Source organism: Leucoraja erinacea, chromosome 30 (genome assembly GCF_028641065.1).
Source record: "Leucoraja erinacea ecotype New England chromosome 30, Leri_hhj_1, whole genome shotgun sequence".
NCBI lineage: Eukaryota > Metazoa > Chordata > Chondrichthyes > Rajiformes > Rajidae > Leucoraja > Leucoraja erinaceus.
In genome coordinates this window covers 13,870,291-13,886,402 of record NC_073406.1, presented here as the reverse complement: position 1 = coordinate 13,886,402, position 16,112 = coordinate 13,870,291, and the positions used below count along the sequence as shown (strand labels likewise).

At 42.8% G+C, this 16,112-nt stretch overlaps 1 long non-coding RNA gene across 1 annotated transcript; it reads right to left on the bottom strand.

Moving 5' to 3' along the window:
* Positions 1–607: 607 nt before the first annotated feature.
* LOC129711656 (uncharacterized) lies at positions 608–16,042 on the bottom strand. The gene is made up of 3 exons (XR_008725886.1): positions 15,992–16,042; positions 6,154–6,266; positions 608–2,054 (listed from the first exon to the last, which is right to left on the bottom strand). It is a non-coding gene; the product is annotated as an uncharacterized LOC129711656 (long non-coding RNA).
* Positions 16,043–16,112: the final 70 nt, after the last annotated feature.

Below are 16,112 nucleotides of genomic sequence, written 5' to 3'. Positions count from 1 at the left end.
ATCGATGTCAGGTAAAATGGCTGGGGAGGAGGAGGGATGATCACACCATGGCATCAGGAAGAAAGTGAATCCTGAGGAAAGCAGAAGGGGATGGTGTGGGAAATGTCTCTGGTGGTGGGATCACATTGTGGCTGGTGGCGATGTCAAAGATTGATGTACTGGATTCTGAGGCTGAAAGGTGAGGACCAAGGGGACTCTGTCCTTGTTCTGTCTAGGGGGAGTCTGGGAAGGAGAAGTGTGGAAATGGAGGAGGTGTAGTCGAGCTGCACACCACCTCCTCCAACACAATATCATAAGGATTCCATCCCCCTTGCTCTGTTTGTCTCCACCACATCATAGTGTATAAGATCATGAGAGGAATAGATTGGGTAGATGCGCAGCGTCTCTTGCTCGGAGTAGGTTAATCGAGGACCAGAGGACGTAGGTTTAAGGTGACGGGGAAAATATTTAATAGGAATCTGAGGGGTAACTCAGATGGTGGATGTCTGGAGCAAGCTGCCAGATGAGGTAGTTGAGGCAGGGACAATCCCAACATTTAAGAAGCAGTTAGACAGGTACAGGGATATGAGAGGTTTGGAGTAATATGGACCAAATGCTAGCAGGTGGAACTAGTGTGGCTGGGACATGTCGGCCAGTGTGGGCAAGTTGGGCCGAAGGGGCTGTTTTCACACTGTATCACTCTATGACATCTGTTCTTGAGATGAGTCCTTGCTCTCCAAGATATCCAGCTCATCATTTTAGGAAACAGGGCTGTGGTTGGTGGAGCCCTCACCTGCATCTTCTCCGTTTTCTTACCAAATATTTTTCAATTATTTAAAATGTTTGAAAAATATTGTCAGTGCTATGAAGATTGGTCAAGTTGTCTTCAGTATGTGTCTGTGATCCACGTGTTGGAATCATTGCACAAGTTGACTGCTGAACTCAATGAGCGTTAATGGTATTGAGAGGTGAGATTGTAGTTCTCAGTTTAGCTATAAATACTTGCAGGAGATCCGGCTATTATGATTGAATTAACGTATCAGGTTCCAGTCATATCTCCAGGCCAACTATGTAAGATTCACTGATTTGTTGGTTCAAATTATGCTCATCCTCTCAGGTGGCTAGGCACCAGTGGGCATACTTAAAATCTCTTTAGCACAAGAGACCTCTGATGCTGGAATCTGTAGCAATGAAAGAGTAGCTGGGGGAATTCAGAAGATCAGTCAGCATCTGTGGAGGAAAACCCTTCATCTAGACTGAAAATAAATTAAAATGGTTGCGTTCTGTTATGCTTTCCATTTGAAATAGTTCAGAGAACATCTTACATTTCGAATTTTGCTAATATATTTTGGGGGGAAATTTTAATTTAGCTGGACAATTTTATGTACCATTTCACACTTAGATTCAAAATAGATGCTCCCTCTAAAACATTTACAAAACAAAGGAACAACCGTAGAACATTAATAGTCACTCTTGAAGACAAAATAGACAAATGAAGTTCCACAGATTGCTCGGAACTGCTTAGATATCAGTGTTTACATCTTTAAACTTCTGTTTTGCAAAGGTCAAGAGGTATTACAACACAGAGCATTTGCATTACAATAAACCATGTTGTTTGTTCAACTTTGATTTGATCGTTCATTGTGAAACATGAGAGTAATTTTCCAATGCTGCAGGCAGTTTCACACATGAAAAATAAGATTGTGAAATCTGTGCCAGTTTTTTCCTATGTTAAAGTTGTTTCCAATAGTTTTGTTAAAAATAAATCGTACTTCTGATGAGTATACTTTTGGATTTTGTTAGATTTAACCTTAAGGTGTACAGACTAACATGGGGGTAGAAAATGTAAATTTTCCCTTCCAAATCAGAGTGCATGACTCTCTTTCATGATTAAGGTACAACATCAGACAGTTGACAGTGGTATCACAAAGTATGACCTAAAATCTAGAGGAGGAGAACAACTTCTTATCGAGTCCACATCACAAGGTTAGATATTGTTCAGCCAGTGTCACCAAACTTCTGAATTCTCTGGGGTGGAACCCTCTCCAAGACAGACGTGAAGCTCACCGTTTGACCTGTTTTCACAAAATGTTAAATGATCAGCTCGACATAGACTACAAGACCTACACCAAACCCAAACCAATTAGGAGCAGACGAGGGCATTCGATCCAATTTGTGATCCCAGCTACAAAGACAGATGTATACAGCAATTCGTGCTTCCCCCGCACAATTAAAACATGGAATAATCTCCACCCAACTATAGTTACCCAACCAGATGCAACTAAATTTAAAGTAGCTCTTTCTTCCCAATAACCCTTTCTGGCTTAAGCCCTCCCTTCACCACCTCCAGTTTAAATTCCATTTGGAATATTTTGGAAGACCAAGAAACCAAGAACCAAGAACACACTTCTCGGCATCTTCATTCGAAATCAGCAGCTGTGCATTGGTTTTCCAGTTGAGGGCATTTCAGCAGGTGTTCCATTATTTGTGGTTCAATATCACATTCACAGGTGATATCGTTGGAGTTATATCCCCACTTGTTTATAGACACCTTGACTCTGCCAACACCAGTTCTCAATCGGTTGAGGCATTCCCAATTTACGTCTGCACCAGGAGGGAGTTGCTCACTTGCCATTAGTCCCATGGTAGTTGAGGAAGGTAGAGTGGATATTCCATCACCCCAGCCATCATGGTGGACTAGACTTGGTGTGCCAAAGGGACTGCTTCTATGTTGTATGACTTAATTAATTACTGAATATTCCACACTTGTCCCCTGTCTGCGCTCAACCCTATCGTTCTTCTGTAATCATACTTGCCAATTGGGGATCTGTAACGCCAATGGAACTTGACGCCTCAGTTTCACACTATTCCAAGAGTGGCAGTAGAACATAAGTGATCCCAATGTACACCCTTGGATCAACCTAATGGCCTGTTGGTAACCCACTGTTGATGGTGCCTGTCCTGCTGAGTATTTCAAACATTTTCTGTGTCCGTTTCAGATACAAAATACTGTGCTCAGCAATGGAACAGACAGACAGATATTCCAGCATCTGATCTCCAGTTTAGCTCAGAGTTTAGCGCGGCCTTGTTGGCTTCGGAAGCCGCGGCCTCCAGTGCGGAAGCGGCCGTTCCAGGTGTCCCAGGCCGCTGGGAGGACTCTCCCGACGCCGGAGCAACATCACCCGGCGAGAACGGCCAGGAACATCGGGCCTCCATAGAGGCAACTGTGGAGGCCTCAATAGGCCCGACTATGGGTGAACTGGGGTTGGGGACTGGACTTTGTGCCTTCCCTCATGGTGGGAGGCATTGTGGGGGGATGTTCTATGTGTTTAAGACTCTCATTGGTGTTATGTCTGTATTCTTTTTTTGTGTGCTGCAAAATGGTAAAAAGCATTTCACTTCACTACACCTGGGTGTATGTGAATGTGACTAATAAAATACCTTTGACCTTTGAGATACAGCATGGAAACAGACCCTTTGGCCAACCGAGTCCAGATAAAGATTCTGGGAAGGCATAAGGTTAATCGAGTGGGTAATAATCTGGCAACTGGAGCATGTTGGAACTGTACTGTTATTCATTCAGGTGATATGTGTTTCGCAGAATGAGCCAGTATTTAATTGCTCATCCCCGATTGCACTGGAGAAGGTGCCTTCCTGAACCACTGCAGTTCTTGAGATGTTTATATACCCATGTAGCTAGTGAGGAGGGAGTTCCAGGACTTCAACTTAGCGACATCAAACAAACAGTGATATGTTCCCAGGTTAACAAAAATGCTGGAGAAACTCAGCGGGTGAGGCAGCATCTATGGGACAAAGTAATAGGTGACGTTTCGGGTCGAGACCCTTCTTCAGACTGATGTATTCCCAAGTCAGGATGATGTGTGGGTTGGAGGGCAACACTTCCAGATGGTGGTGGTGTTCCTAAGCTGTTGCTGCCCTTCTAGCTTGTAGAGGTGATTGGTTTGAAGATGCTGCAGCACACCCTGTAGATAGTACAAAGTACTGCTACTTGTACCAATGGTGGAGAGAGTGAATGGTGCTGGATGGAGTGCCTATCAATGGGCTGCTAGGTCCTGCATGATGTCAAGCTTCTTGAGCATTGCTTAACCTGCACTGTAAGATTTCCATCTTGCTAGGAAGAGCAGAACATGGTTTAAATGAAGAGTACTGAATGCTGATATACACAGAGACTTGAGTGCCCTGGTAAATGAAACACAGAGGTCTTCAAACCCATGAAAAGCCTTGGAAAAACCGAATGTAAAGAAGATGTTTCCACTTTATTGTGAGTGGGAATTGTTGAGCAAAAAACAAAATTGCTGGTGGAACTCAGCAGATCAGGCAGCATCTGTAAATAGAAATGGCCAGATGACGTTTTGGTTTGGACCCTTTGATAAAGGTAATGGGTCTGTCCATTTCCTCCACAGATGCTGCCTGATTTGCTGAGTTCCTCCAGCACTTTTTTACTCAAGGTTCCAGCATCTAGTTGTTTGTGCTGCCATGAATGTTATAACAAAGCAGGACTTCGATAAGTACTTTACCCAACTAAGAGTTGAACTGTGGAACTTTCAGCGCAGCTGAGATTCCACTTTAATTATATTTAAGAAGAATTTAGAACAAATCTAGGGGAGAAATGAATAGGTGATATCAATGAACTTAAAAGATTGGTGGGAGGTGGTACGTGTGTAGAAAACAATACTGCTAAAGGCACATTTAGACAAATTGCATCTCACTACTGTATAATTGAATAGGGAGCCAAAGAGCAGGAACTGATCAGAGGGATGGGCGGACCATGAGCCTGAGGGAAGGGATCAGAAGCCTGAGAGATGGGAGTGGTAGAATAATTGAAAAAGAAATGTAGGACACTGAAAGCCCAAGCAGGATGTGGAAACTCCAATGATATGAAACCAGTCAGCAAACTCGATCATCCACTATTCTGGTGTGGTTTGTCGCACCTTTCTGGGGCTGGGGAATTCCGGCCTGTTCAAATTGCAAGAGAATTTATTGTCATGTGTCCCTGATAGGACAATGAAATTCTTGCACATGGAACATAGTAGGCATTTACTACAAAACAGATCAGTGTGTCCATATACCACAATATAAATATATACACACATAAACAAATAAACTGATAAAGTGCAAATAGCAGATAATGGGCCATCAATAATCAGAGTTTTGTCTGAGCCAGGTTTAATAGCCTGATGGCTGTGGGGAAGTAGCTATTCCTGAACCTGGTTGTTGCAGTCTTCAGGCTCCTGTACCTTCTACCTGAAGGTAGCAGGGAGATGAGTGTGTGGCCAGGATGGTGTGGGTCTTTGATAATACTGCCAGCCTTTTTGAGGCAGCGACTGCGATAAATCCTCTTGATGGAAGGAAGGTCACAGCCGATGATGGACTGGGCAATGTAAAGACTGATAGGGTGGTTTTGACCAAGGCTATTTTTTTTAATTCATTATATTACTCATCGGTACTTCAGCTGGGCAATGTTGTATACACATTGACTAACATAGGCTGTATATTTTTCTTTACCTCCACTTTCATTTTCAGCTACAAAACGGTTCATCTGAAATCAATGCAGTCAGATTCCACTCAAATTTAAAACATCAAAGAATGAAATACTTTTTTCAATACCTGCCATTTTGACTATGTTATTGTTACCAAAATGTAAATTAATTACTTTGCACAGTGAGGACACCCCCTATATGGAATTGAGGAAAGCAAAGACCAACAAAGACATGGATAAGACAGGTTTGGAGGGATATGGACCAATTGCAGGCAGGTGGGCCTAGTGTAGCTGGGACATGCTGGCTGGTGTAGGCAAGTTTCCAGGGCCTGTTTCCATGCAGTATCACTATGACTTTATGACAAAGCTGAGAGGTTGCAAGAAGATCAGGGATGGGGGAGGAGAACTGGCTGAACTTTGTTGCCTTATATACATATAACACATTATATACACAGCATTCCTCACTGTGGTGGATGTTTGTGTTGAACTCTATTGTATATTTTATGTTCTTCTTTTAAGTGTATCGCTGCATGGCAAATTCATTTCACTGTGCCTTTGTTGGTGCATCTGACGAATAGATTTGACTTTGACAGTATTTAGTCATTCAAGCCCGCTAGCCAGCAGCTGCTTAGTGAGATGTTACTTACTGAGATCACTGCTGATCTGAAACTTACTTCATATTTGCGCTTGTGCTTATTATCCCCAACTCAGTAGAAAACAACAGAAGATGCTGGATTCTTGAACAAAAAAAACATCTACTGGAGGAACTCAGCGGGTCAGGCAGCACCTGTGGAGGGAAATGGACAGTCAACATTTCTCTTACTTAGTACTTCTGGCTAACCAAAATCTATCAGCCACTGGCTTTATAGTAGGAACTGACCTGGATATTTTAGGGAAAAGTTCCAAATTTTTGAAACTCTTGAAATTCTAGCTCTAATTATAAGCTATACCCCCTAGTTCTGAATTTCCACTCAGAGGAAATTATTTATCTCAACCTACTTATCAATTTCTGTTCATGAAAATCTCCATGAAATCTCTTCAGAACTTTAAATTCTGGGGAAAACTTATGTATTGTAGTCACATTGTAGTCTACCTCCTTAATTTGATTCCATCACCTAAACATATTTGTTATATGACGCAGACTAATAAAATTCAGTTTACTCAATCCTCGAGGATACGTAATTCCATAGACATAATCTGGCTGATGCAGCCTTGGCCAAAAAGGAAAAAATCATTTTTTGTCCTGCAGATCTGAACTTGCCACCCTGGGGACACATTCCCAACACCTTCCTCTTAGAATCTTCCCATGACTCATGTAACTGTGTCGTGCTATGCTATATTTCAATTGAAACTTGCAATCTCTCCCATTCTATAGTCACTGCAATCGAGGTACCTGGGCGTATCAGAGAGTGCAAATGTAACCACTCCAATGCAGCATGACGGGTGTAGTGGAGAGCGACCTTGCTGTCTGCAAGATGTGGTTCTGTTGCATGGATCATAAGGCATGCATCCTGCAATACTCTCAAGCTTCATCATTAATTACTGCATACAACACCATCTGGCATCACCAGGACACAACTCTCTCCCACGCCTTATCAGCAGGATAGGGTCAAAGACGAGGAAAAGGATCAGGAAGAGAAAGAAGCAAAAAGTTACTGTCAATGGAAAAAGGTGCCAGTGCATGGGTCCTTACAAGCATCCCCGCCAAAAGCTTGGAGCATAAACTGGGCAGCAGTTCAAGTGCAGCAAGTGCCAAATGCCATTTAGGGTTGGAAAAAATTTAGCCAAAGATCATCTGCATTGTGGAAGTGCTATCAATTCACCCTTAATAGAGTCTGAAGTCAAGAGTGTTTTATTGTCATATACCTCAAAATGGAATAATGAAATTCTTACTTGCAGTAGCAGCACAACAGGTTTGTAAACACAGTACTCAATAGATTACACAACAAACGAAGAAAAAGTTTAATAAATTAAAAAACCAATAAAGTGCAAAAACAAAACAAAGTCAAAGTTTAATAGAGAAGTGCTGGGGAATTCTTTTTACACAGGGAATGGTGGGGACCTGGAATGTGTTGCAGTTCATAGTTTAGAGTTCATAGTGCGCAATAGCCTGATGGTTGTTGGAAAAAATCTCCTAAACCTGATAGTTACAGTTTTCAAACTCCTATACGTTCTTCCCTATGGCAGAAGTGAAATGAGAGCGTTGCCAGGTTGGTGTGGGTCCATGATGACGCTGGTTATCCTTTTGATGCAGCATCTTGTCACAGTCTGCCCTCTCCTCATTCTCATCCACTTCACCTCCCAGTACTTTTCCACTGGTCCCTCCTTCTCCTCGCCTGCCACTCCCCTCTCATCAGCCTAACTCTCCTCACCTGTTGCACTCAGTTGCCTCTGATCACCTATTAACCCGGTATATAGACTCTCCTCACCGTTCACACAGTGCCAGATTGTTCTCAGCATTCATGCAAGACTCTCCAGCGATTTCCCGACTGCCTACACGGATTCGAACCTGCCTGCCCCTGACCATTCCGTCCTGTCGTCTTCCCGGATAGCACCTCAGCCTTCTGTCCCCGACCTCCTGGTTTCTGTCTGTCTCTCTCCTGGGCTGTTTGGTGTATCCCAGCAACGGCTCCACGACTACCTGCCTGGCTTTGACTCTCCTTTTGTCTGTCCCTCGCTGGTTTGTTTGCATCGTGTGTTGGATCTCCTGGTTACCGGACCTTCCGCTACCCCGACTACGTCTCCTGCCTGCCCCTCTTCAGAACCCTCGCTCAATCCTGAGCCTCTGTGTGAGTACGGTGTACCCATTCCTGTGTTACTACTCTGTGTTACAGTATCATTACCAATTCTACCTGTCTGATTCTGTGCTGCTATTGGATCCAAACTATACCCGTTACACATCTCTTATTGATCCCTATGATGGTGGGAAGTCAATACCCATGATGGACTGGGGAAGTTTTGTAACTTCCTTCTTTCCTGGGTGTTCGAGTTGCCAAACCAGGCTATGATGCAAAGTTATTGTTCGCCATCACTTCCTGCACACTCTGCACCAATGTCCTGGAATCATCACTGACCAGAAAATGATCTTGACCAAGCACAAATGACCACAGCTGCAAGATTCAGAAGATGCGTATGCCAGAATAAAGAACCCAAACTCTTGTTCCCACAATCTGCAAAACAGGTGTCGGGGTTGAGAAATAAATCTCTACAGCTCCAGTGGTAGATAACAATTGTCTCTCCTTGCTTCCATGTGGAGATCCACAGGTACATAAGACGTCTCTACCTTAGATAAATATAAAAAGTTGGAGTAACTCAACAGGTCAGACAGCATCTCTGGAGAAAAGGAATAGGTGACGTTTTGTGTCGAGACCCTTCTTCAGACCTCTACCTTGTTTGTTACAAAGCATCTCGGTCTCTACCTTACAAAGTACCTTGCTGCCCTGCCAGCTCCAGTAAGCAACCTGAAATTTCATGATATATTGCCAACCCTGCTACAAGTGGATGATAGCAATGTGAATTTCTCAGGATACATTTCTCGGGACACTCTTAAAATGAACAACACTACACAAACCACACAATTTTTTCCTGGAGTAATATATTTCTCTTATGTGCATTCACTAATTTTCTATGCTGGGATTATGCCCATAACTGCACTGTGGGAGCTACTAACCACAACCATTACAGCAATTAGGAATCAGTCTTGCTGATGAAAGGCTCCCATTGTTGCCCACAACTCATTATTGAAGGGTTTCGGCCCGAAACGTTGCCTATTTCCTTCGCTCCATAGATGCTGCTGCACCCGCTGAGTTTCTCCAGCTCTTTTGTGTACCTTCGATTCTCCAGCATCTGCTTCCATATTCCTTCTTCAAACACAGCAATCCATTCCAATCATATTGCTGATGAATTTTTCTATCTTCTTTTGGTAATATTGATTTCATTCATCCCCTCTCAACCTTTCATCTTTTTGATGAAATCATTATCCGGAAATATGTATTCTGCTTCTCATAGTCATAGAGTCATAGTGATAGTGTGGAAACAGGCCCTTCACCCCAACTTGCCCACACCAGCCAACAATGTCCCTGTTGCATTATTCCCATGTTCTTCAAGACAGATTTGATTTGGAAGGTCCAAACGAAAATCTAGCTGTCTTTAGCCCAAGAACAACAAAAATAATTTACATTCTCCATCATTCTAATGAAGGTGAATTCCACATGGTCATAGATCATGATCTCATCTTCTGACTGGGCACATTGCAATCTTCCATATTCTATACTAAGTTCAATAATAGTCAGATCCATTCCAATCTCATATTTCCAGCATTCAATTTTTCTATCCTCTTTTGGTAATATTGATTTCATTCACGCGGGCTCCCAGTGCCGCCGTCCGCCCCAGCCTCCGAATCTCCGGAGGTCTCAGCACCACCGTTCATCTTGGCCTTTGATGAAATCGTTAGCCGGAAATATTCCTATTCCGCTTCTCGTTGCAGCCCCAACAACAAGAGTCACAGTGATACGGGTCCCTCCCGTGCAGGGAGTGTGGAAACAGGCCACACACATACCCCAACTTGCCCACATAAAAACCAGCCAACAATAATAAAAACCAGACGGGCTGCAGAGGCCGCTGCTGACGAGAGTCGCGCCGCCTGCCGTTACGGTTTAAAACGGTCCATATCCCTCCAAACCTGTCCTATCCATGTAGCTGTCCAACTGTTTCTTAAACAATAGGATAGTCCCAGCCTCAACTACCTCCTCTGGTAGCTTGTTCCATACACCCACCATCCTTTGTGTGAAAAGGTTACCCCTCTGATTCCTATTAAATCTTTTCCCCTTCACCTTGAACCTATTCCTTCAGATTGTACCAGAGTCACTAATTATTTGGACCTGCCCCAGAGCTGACAGCTCTGTGTTGGAGGTTCAATGAATTGTTTCTGCGCTGAATAAAGAATCGATTTCGACAGCAACAAGTGTTTGATTCACGTTTTCTTGAATTTAGATTGACAAAATAACTCGGTTTAACCAACCAATAGTTCACATCGTAATTCAAATGCCGCAATATTGCAATGGATTGCAGGAAACGTCTGAGGTATTGTTTTCAATGTTGATCGAGTCTTTAGTGCTTTGCACATGAGTGTAAGATAACCAAGATTGCTCCCATGCCTGCTGTGTGATTCAGCGAGTGAATAAAAATGAATTCTGAATTCAAATGGATTGATTCAAATGTTTCCTTATTTAATGTGTTCCACAAAAACTTTTACTGCCCATTCTGAAGGATGCAATCTTATGATAGATTGAAATGTTTGAAGTAGATCTCACGGTCACATGCTATCCCTTATCTCAATCTCATTATAATTTAACATAGCCAAAGCTAAACCAGAGTCTATTATATTTCAGCCTTGAAGTCTGTCTCGAACTCGGCATAAACAGCCATAAACCTCCATCCATGTGTCACTCCTCGAGCTCAGAAATGTGCCATGGAGAAAGAGCAAATGACCTCTGACCTGAGAAGAGGCCCCATTCAACAAGCCACTCTTCAACACAAAATTATATCAAATACAATTTCCTACAGTGTTATAATTGCCTAAAAGCAATAGCTATGTTTTGATTCATCTGTTCCCTGTATGTGCTTATTTGTACTTTATTTCTTGCAGAGCCATGTGTTTCTGAAAACCCCAAATTTTTCTCTTGCAAATTACCTAGCCTATATAAAAATCATTATCCGAGCGGTTCTATTATACATTTCCTCAGTTGTCTTCCAAAGGAAGGATCACAGTGCATGCAGCAATGGAACCATAACAGTGGCCTTGTCCTTTACTAATTAACATAAAAATTAATGGAAGCGTAATATTTTTTATCACTGTTGCGTCCTTTTGTCATCTTCTTGAGTGAAAACCACCAATCATGGAACTGACCAACTTTTGTGGAAGCCTCTGCTCACATTAGTTAAAATGACAGTGAGTTCAGTATTGGATCGGCAGGAGCACAGAAGGGAGTGAGAAAGACTGCTGGATTAAATTGTATTTATTTCAATGCTAGACAGGTAATGCAAATGAAATCAGGGTGTGGATAAGTAAGAGCAACAGGGATGTTATACCCATTGCGAAACTTGGCTCAGGGACAGAACATTCGGCAATAATGTTTCAGAGTACAAGTGCTGCAGGCGAGATAGAGGTGGGGAGAAAAGAGAAATAGGAGTTGGTTTATTAAGGAGACCCTGACAATATTCTGAGATAACATTAATGTAGGATCATCGAGTGAGGCATTGTGCATTGGGGCCTTTACTTGTCACCAAGAATTAGAGGAACAAATATGCTGGGAGGTTGCAGGCAGTTCCATAGGGTAGTTGACAGATTGCATAGTTGGGGATATTATCTTTCTCAATTTAGACTTGGATAGATGTGGTGCCAATGGCGTAGATAGGGTAGCATTTGTTTAGGAAAGTTAGCTTGGGGTAGCAAATGTGTTTAGGAAAGTTTCCACAGGCAAGATGTCGAGAGCCCAACAAGCGAGATTATCTTGACCTACTATTAAGGTACTGGGAAAGTCAAGTAACTGAAGAGTCAGTTGGCAAGTTGACAGTTCTATTAGCTTTACAATAGTTATGGCTAAGGACAGGACTGGTCCACAAGGTACAAGTTCTAAATTGGGCACGAGCAACTTCAATGGTATTAGACAGCAACATGCAAAAGTTGATTGTAGGTTCTTTGCGTCTGTAACGTGGAATGCTTTTGAAAGTGCAAGAGGGAAAATTCATTGTATGCATGATCCTATTAAAATGAAGGGCAAGGCAGGTAGGAGAAAGGAATGTTGGATGATGAGAGAAATTGAAGCCTTGGTCAGGAAAAAGGAGACATGGGTCAAGTATAGACAGCTGGAATCAAATATATACCTGGAGTGATAAAAGGGATTAAGGAGCACAGTAAAGAAGGAAATCAGGAATGCAAAATGGGGAATGAGATTGCTGTGGCAGATAAGATTGAAGGGAATCTAAAGTGATTTTATGTATATTAAGACAAAAGGGTAACTAAAAAGAGCATAGCGCATCTCAGAACCAAAGTGGTCATCAATGTGCAGAGACAGAGATGGGCAACGTCCTCAATGAATATTTCTCCTGCTTTTACTGCAGACGTTTACTGGAGATGTCCTGAGGTCAGTTCATATTACAGTTGAGAATGTGTCAGACGATCCAAGATGTCTGAAGATAGATAATTGCCCCATGTCTGATTGGATATATCCAAGGACATCGTGGGAAGCTAGAGAGAAGAGATGTGGCTGAAATATGATTCATTATTAAACACGCTGGGGTGCTGAATAATTGGAGGGTGGCTAAAGTTATGCCTCTATTTAAGAAGAGCTTCAAAGAAAAACCTGAGAACTATAGAACGGCAAGCCTAACATCTGCGGTAAGAAAGTTATGGGAGAGGATTCTGAGGGGAAAAGATATACATGCATTTGAATAGATAGGGTTTGATGCAAGATAGTCAGCATGGTTTTGTACATGGGAGATTGTGTCTTACAAACCAAGATGATTAACAAGGGCAGGGCCCTTGACGTGGTCTGTATGGACTTCAGGAAGGCCTTTGATAAGGACCTGAATGGTAGATGCTCTGGAAGATTAGATCACATATGATCTAGGGACAGCTGGCTAACTGGATACATATCACAATGAAGGCTCATCAGTGCCCCTACTTTCATCGAAGATTGAAGAGATTCAGCACTTGTCTAGAGAGAAAACTGACTGACTGCATCACGGCCTGGATAGCTAACTTGAGCGCCTAGGAGCTAAGGAAATGATAGAAAGTGATGGATGTTGTCCGGTCCATCATGGGTTCTGATTATCAAATGGATCTTAAAAATGCAGCTAATATCAAAGCCCCATACACCTAGGCCACGCTCTCATCTCAGAGGAAATCCACACAGTCACAGCGAGAATGAGCAAATTCCACACAGACAGCACCCAAAGTCAAACCAAGGTCTCTGGCACTGTCAGGCAGCAACTCTACTAGTTGTGCCACTGGCTGATTATTAAAATTATTGTATTACTATAGTGTATTTATTTGTGTGTTTTGTACTAATGGGTTTGCAAAGCTATAAGTGAGAATTTCACTGTTCCGTTAGGGGTACAGTAATTAAACACTCAACTCTTGATTCGATACAGAGGACAGATCATTGCCATCTTGTGGAAGATTGGTGAAATGCATACAGCTAGTGAAACTTATATTTGTGTATGTCATTTAAATGTAACTTTTTAAGGCCATTTGACCCATTGAGTATATGCCAGCTCTCCTATTCTCCATTTAGAATAATCTGAAGAAGGATCTCGACCCAAAAGTCTGAAGAAGGATCTCAACCTGAAACGGCACCCATTCCTTCTATCCAGAGATGCTGCCTGTCCTGCTGAGTTACTCCAGCATTTTGTCTATTCTATATTTATCTCTCTGTAACCAATTTCCTCATACATCTCCATGTCCTCCCCACTATTTCTTCAACCAGCCACCTAGCTAAATTTATAGCAGCCTGATAACCAGTGCGTCTTTGGAATGTGGGAGAAAATTGGACCACCCAGAGGTCAGAATTAAACGTGTGACACTGGAACTGTAGGTAGATACTCTACTAGCTGTGTCGTTGTCATAAATGAACTTTTTCATTATTTGATTAGATTCCAAAGTCAGAGTTTAATTATTTTATGTAATTCAGCAGGTCAGGCAGCATCCCTGGAGAACATGGATAGATTATGTTTTAGGTCGGGACACTTCAGACTGCAGCCTTTTCATTAAATATAGTATAGAAAAACAATACATGATTAAAATCGAGCCATTTACTGTGCATAGAATCATAAAGGAATAATGTTTAGTGCAAGGTAAAACCAGCGAAGTCCGATCAAGGATAGTCTACCTCTTGGTGACTCTCGGACTATCCTTGGTCAGGATTTGCTGGCTTTACCTTGCACTGAATCTTATTCCCTTATTATGTGTAGGAACTGCAGATGCTGGTTTAAACAGAAGATAGACCCAAAAAGCTGGAGTAACTCAGCAGCATCTCTGGGATAAGGCATGGGTGCATTTCGGGTCGAGACGCTTCGGAATGGGAAGAACGTTTCACCCGGGTTGAGACCCTTCCCGTCTATACTGAAGAAAGGTCTGGAGCACCCGAAACGTGACACCCATTCAAGTGGAGGACATGCTATCATCCGGTATCTATTCTGAATGAAAAACGTGACTTTCCCACCCGTTAAAAAGGTCAAAACGGCCAGTTTTTAGATTTCCTGTGCCAGTCGGGGTGACCGCACAGCTAAGATTCTCAGTGGAGAAACTAAGGTAAATTAAAGACGGAGCTGAAGGTGCCAATCCAGCGGAAGTGAACAGCGGACATTTGCCATGGAGATTTAAAGGTCCAAAATATCAGGAATTATAGCGTTTGCTCACTGCATTTCATCAATAAAGATTAAAAAGTCAATAATGCCTCACTTTTGATGAAATTCAGCGAGCAAACGAGATAATTCCCGATATTTTGGATCTTTAAATCTCCACGGCAAATGTCCGATAAGCATTTCCACTGGATTTGCACCTTCAGCTCCCTCTTGAATTTACTTTAGTTTCTATCTTTTTTTTGGACTGTAAATCTAGGTAGCTGTGCCTCACGGTCACCCCGACTGGCACAGTAAATTGCAGCTCAAAAACTGGCCGTTTTCGATGTTTTTAACGGGTGTGAAAGTGCGTGTTTTCCCCATTCACTAACATGTACCGGATGTGTAGCATGTCCTCCACTTGAGATTTTCGGTCACGTGGGTGCGGATCTACGCTCCAGTGACCTTTCGTGAAATCACCCTATACACTGTAAATTCAATTCAATTCAACTTTAATGTCATCGCACAAATACAAGCATGAGTACAACGAAATGCAGTTTTGCGTCAGTCCGTAGTAGTTGTGCATAAAGAAATAAAAAAAATAGAAAGAGATAAGATACAGAATCATCAAAAAATACAGAATAATTAAACAATGGGGACGGAGGGACCGGAGAAATCTATCGGCGGGACTCCGAGTTCAGCAATGTGATTGTATTGTTGTAGAAGCTGTTCCTCATCCTACTAGTACGTGACCTGAGGCTCCTGTACCGCCTCCCGGATGGGAGGAGGGCAAACAGTCCATGGTTGGGGTGTGAGGGGTCTTTGATGATCTTCCCAGCCCGTCTCAGACACCGTTTTCGGTGGAGGGCATCCATGGCAGGGAGCGGGGCACCGATGATGTGCTGCGCGGTTTTCACCACCCGTTGCAGTGCCTTCCTGTCCGCAGCAGTGCAGCTGCTGTACCATACCGTGAAGCGTCATGATACTCTCTATGGTACAGCGGTAAAAGTTGGCTCGATTGTAATCATGTATTGCCTTTCTGCTGACTGGTTAGCACGCAACAAAGCTTTTCACTGTACCTCGGTACGCGTGACAATAAATAAACTAAACTAAAATTTGAAGCAGCTTTTCATGTCCTTAAAATTAATAACCGAATTAGAGCATACGCACTTCGCGCCTGTCACCGGGTGTGGCATCCGAGTCTGCGCATTGCGCACTAGTAGCAGGGTCCGGCATCCGAGTCTGCGCAAAGCGCGCTCACAGCGGACTTGGGTCTGCGTTCTACACACTT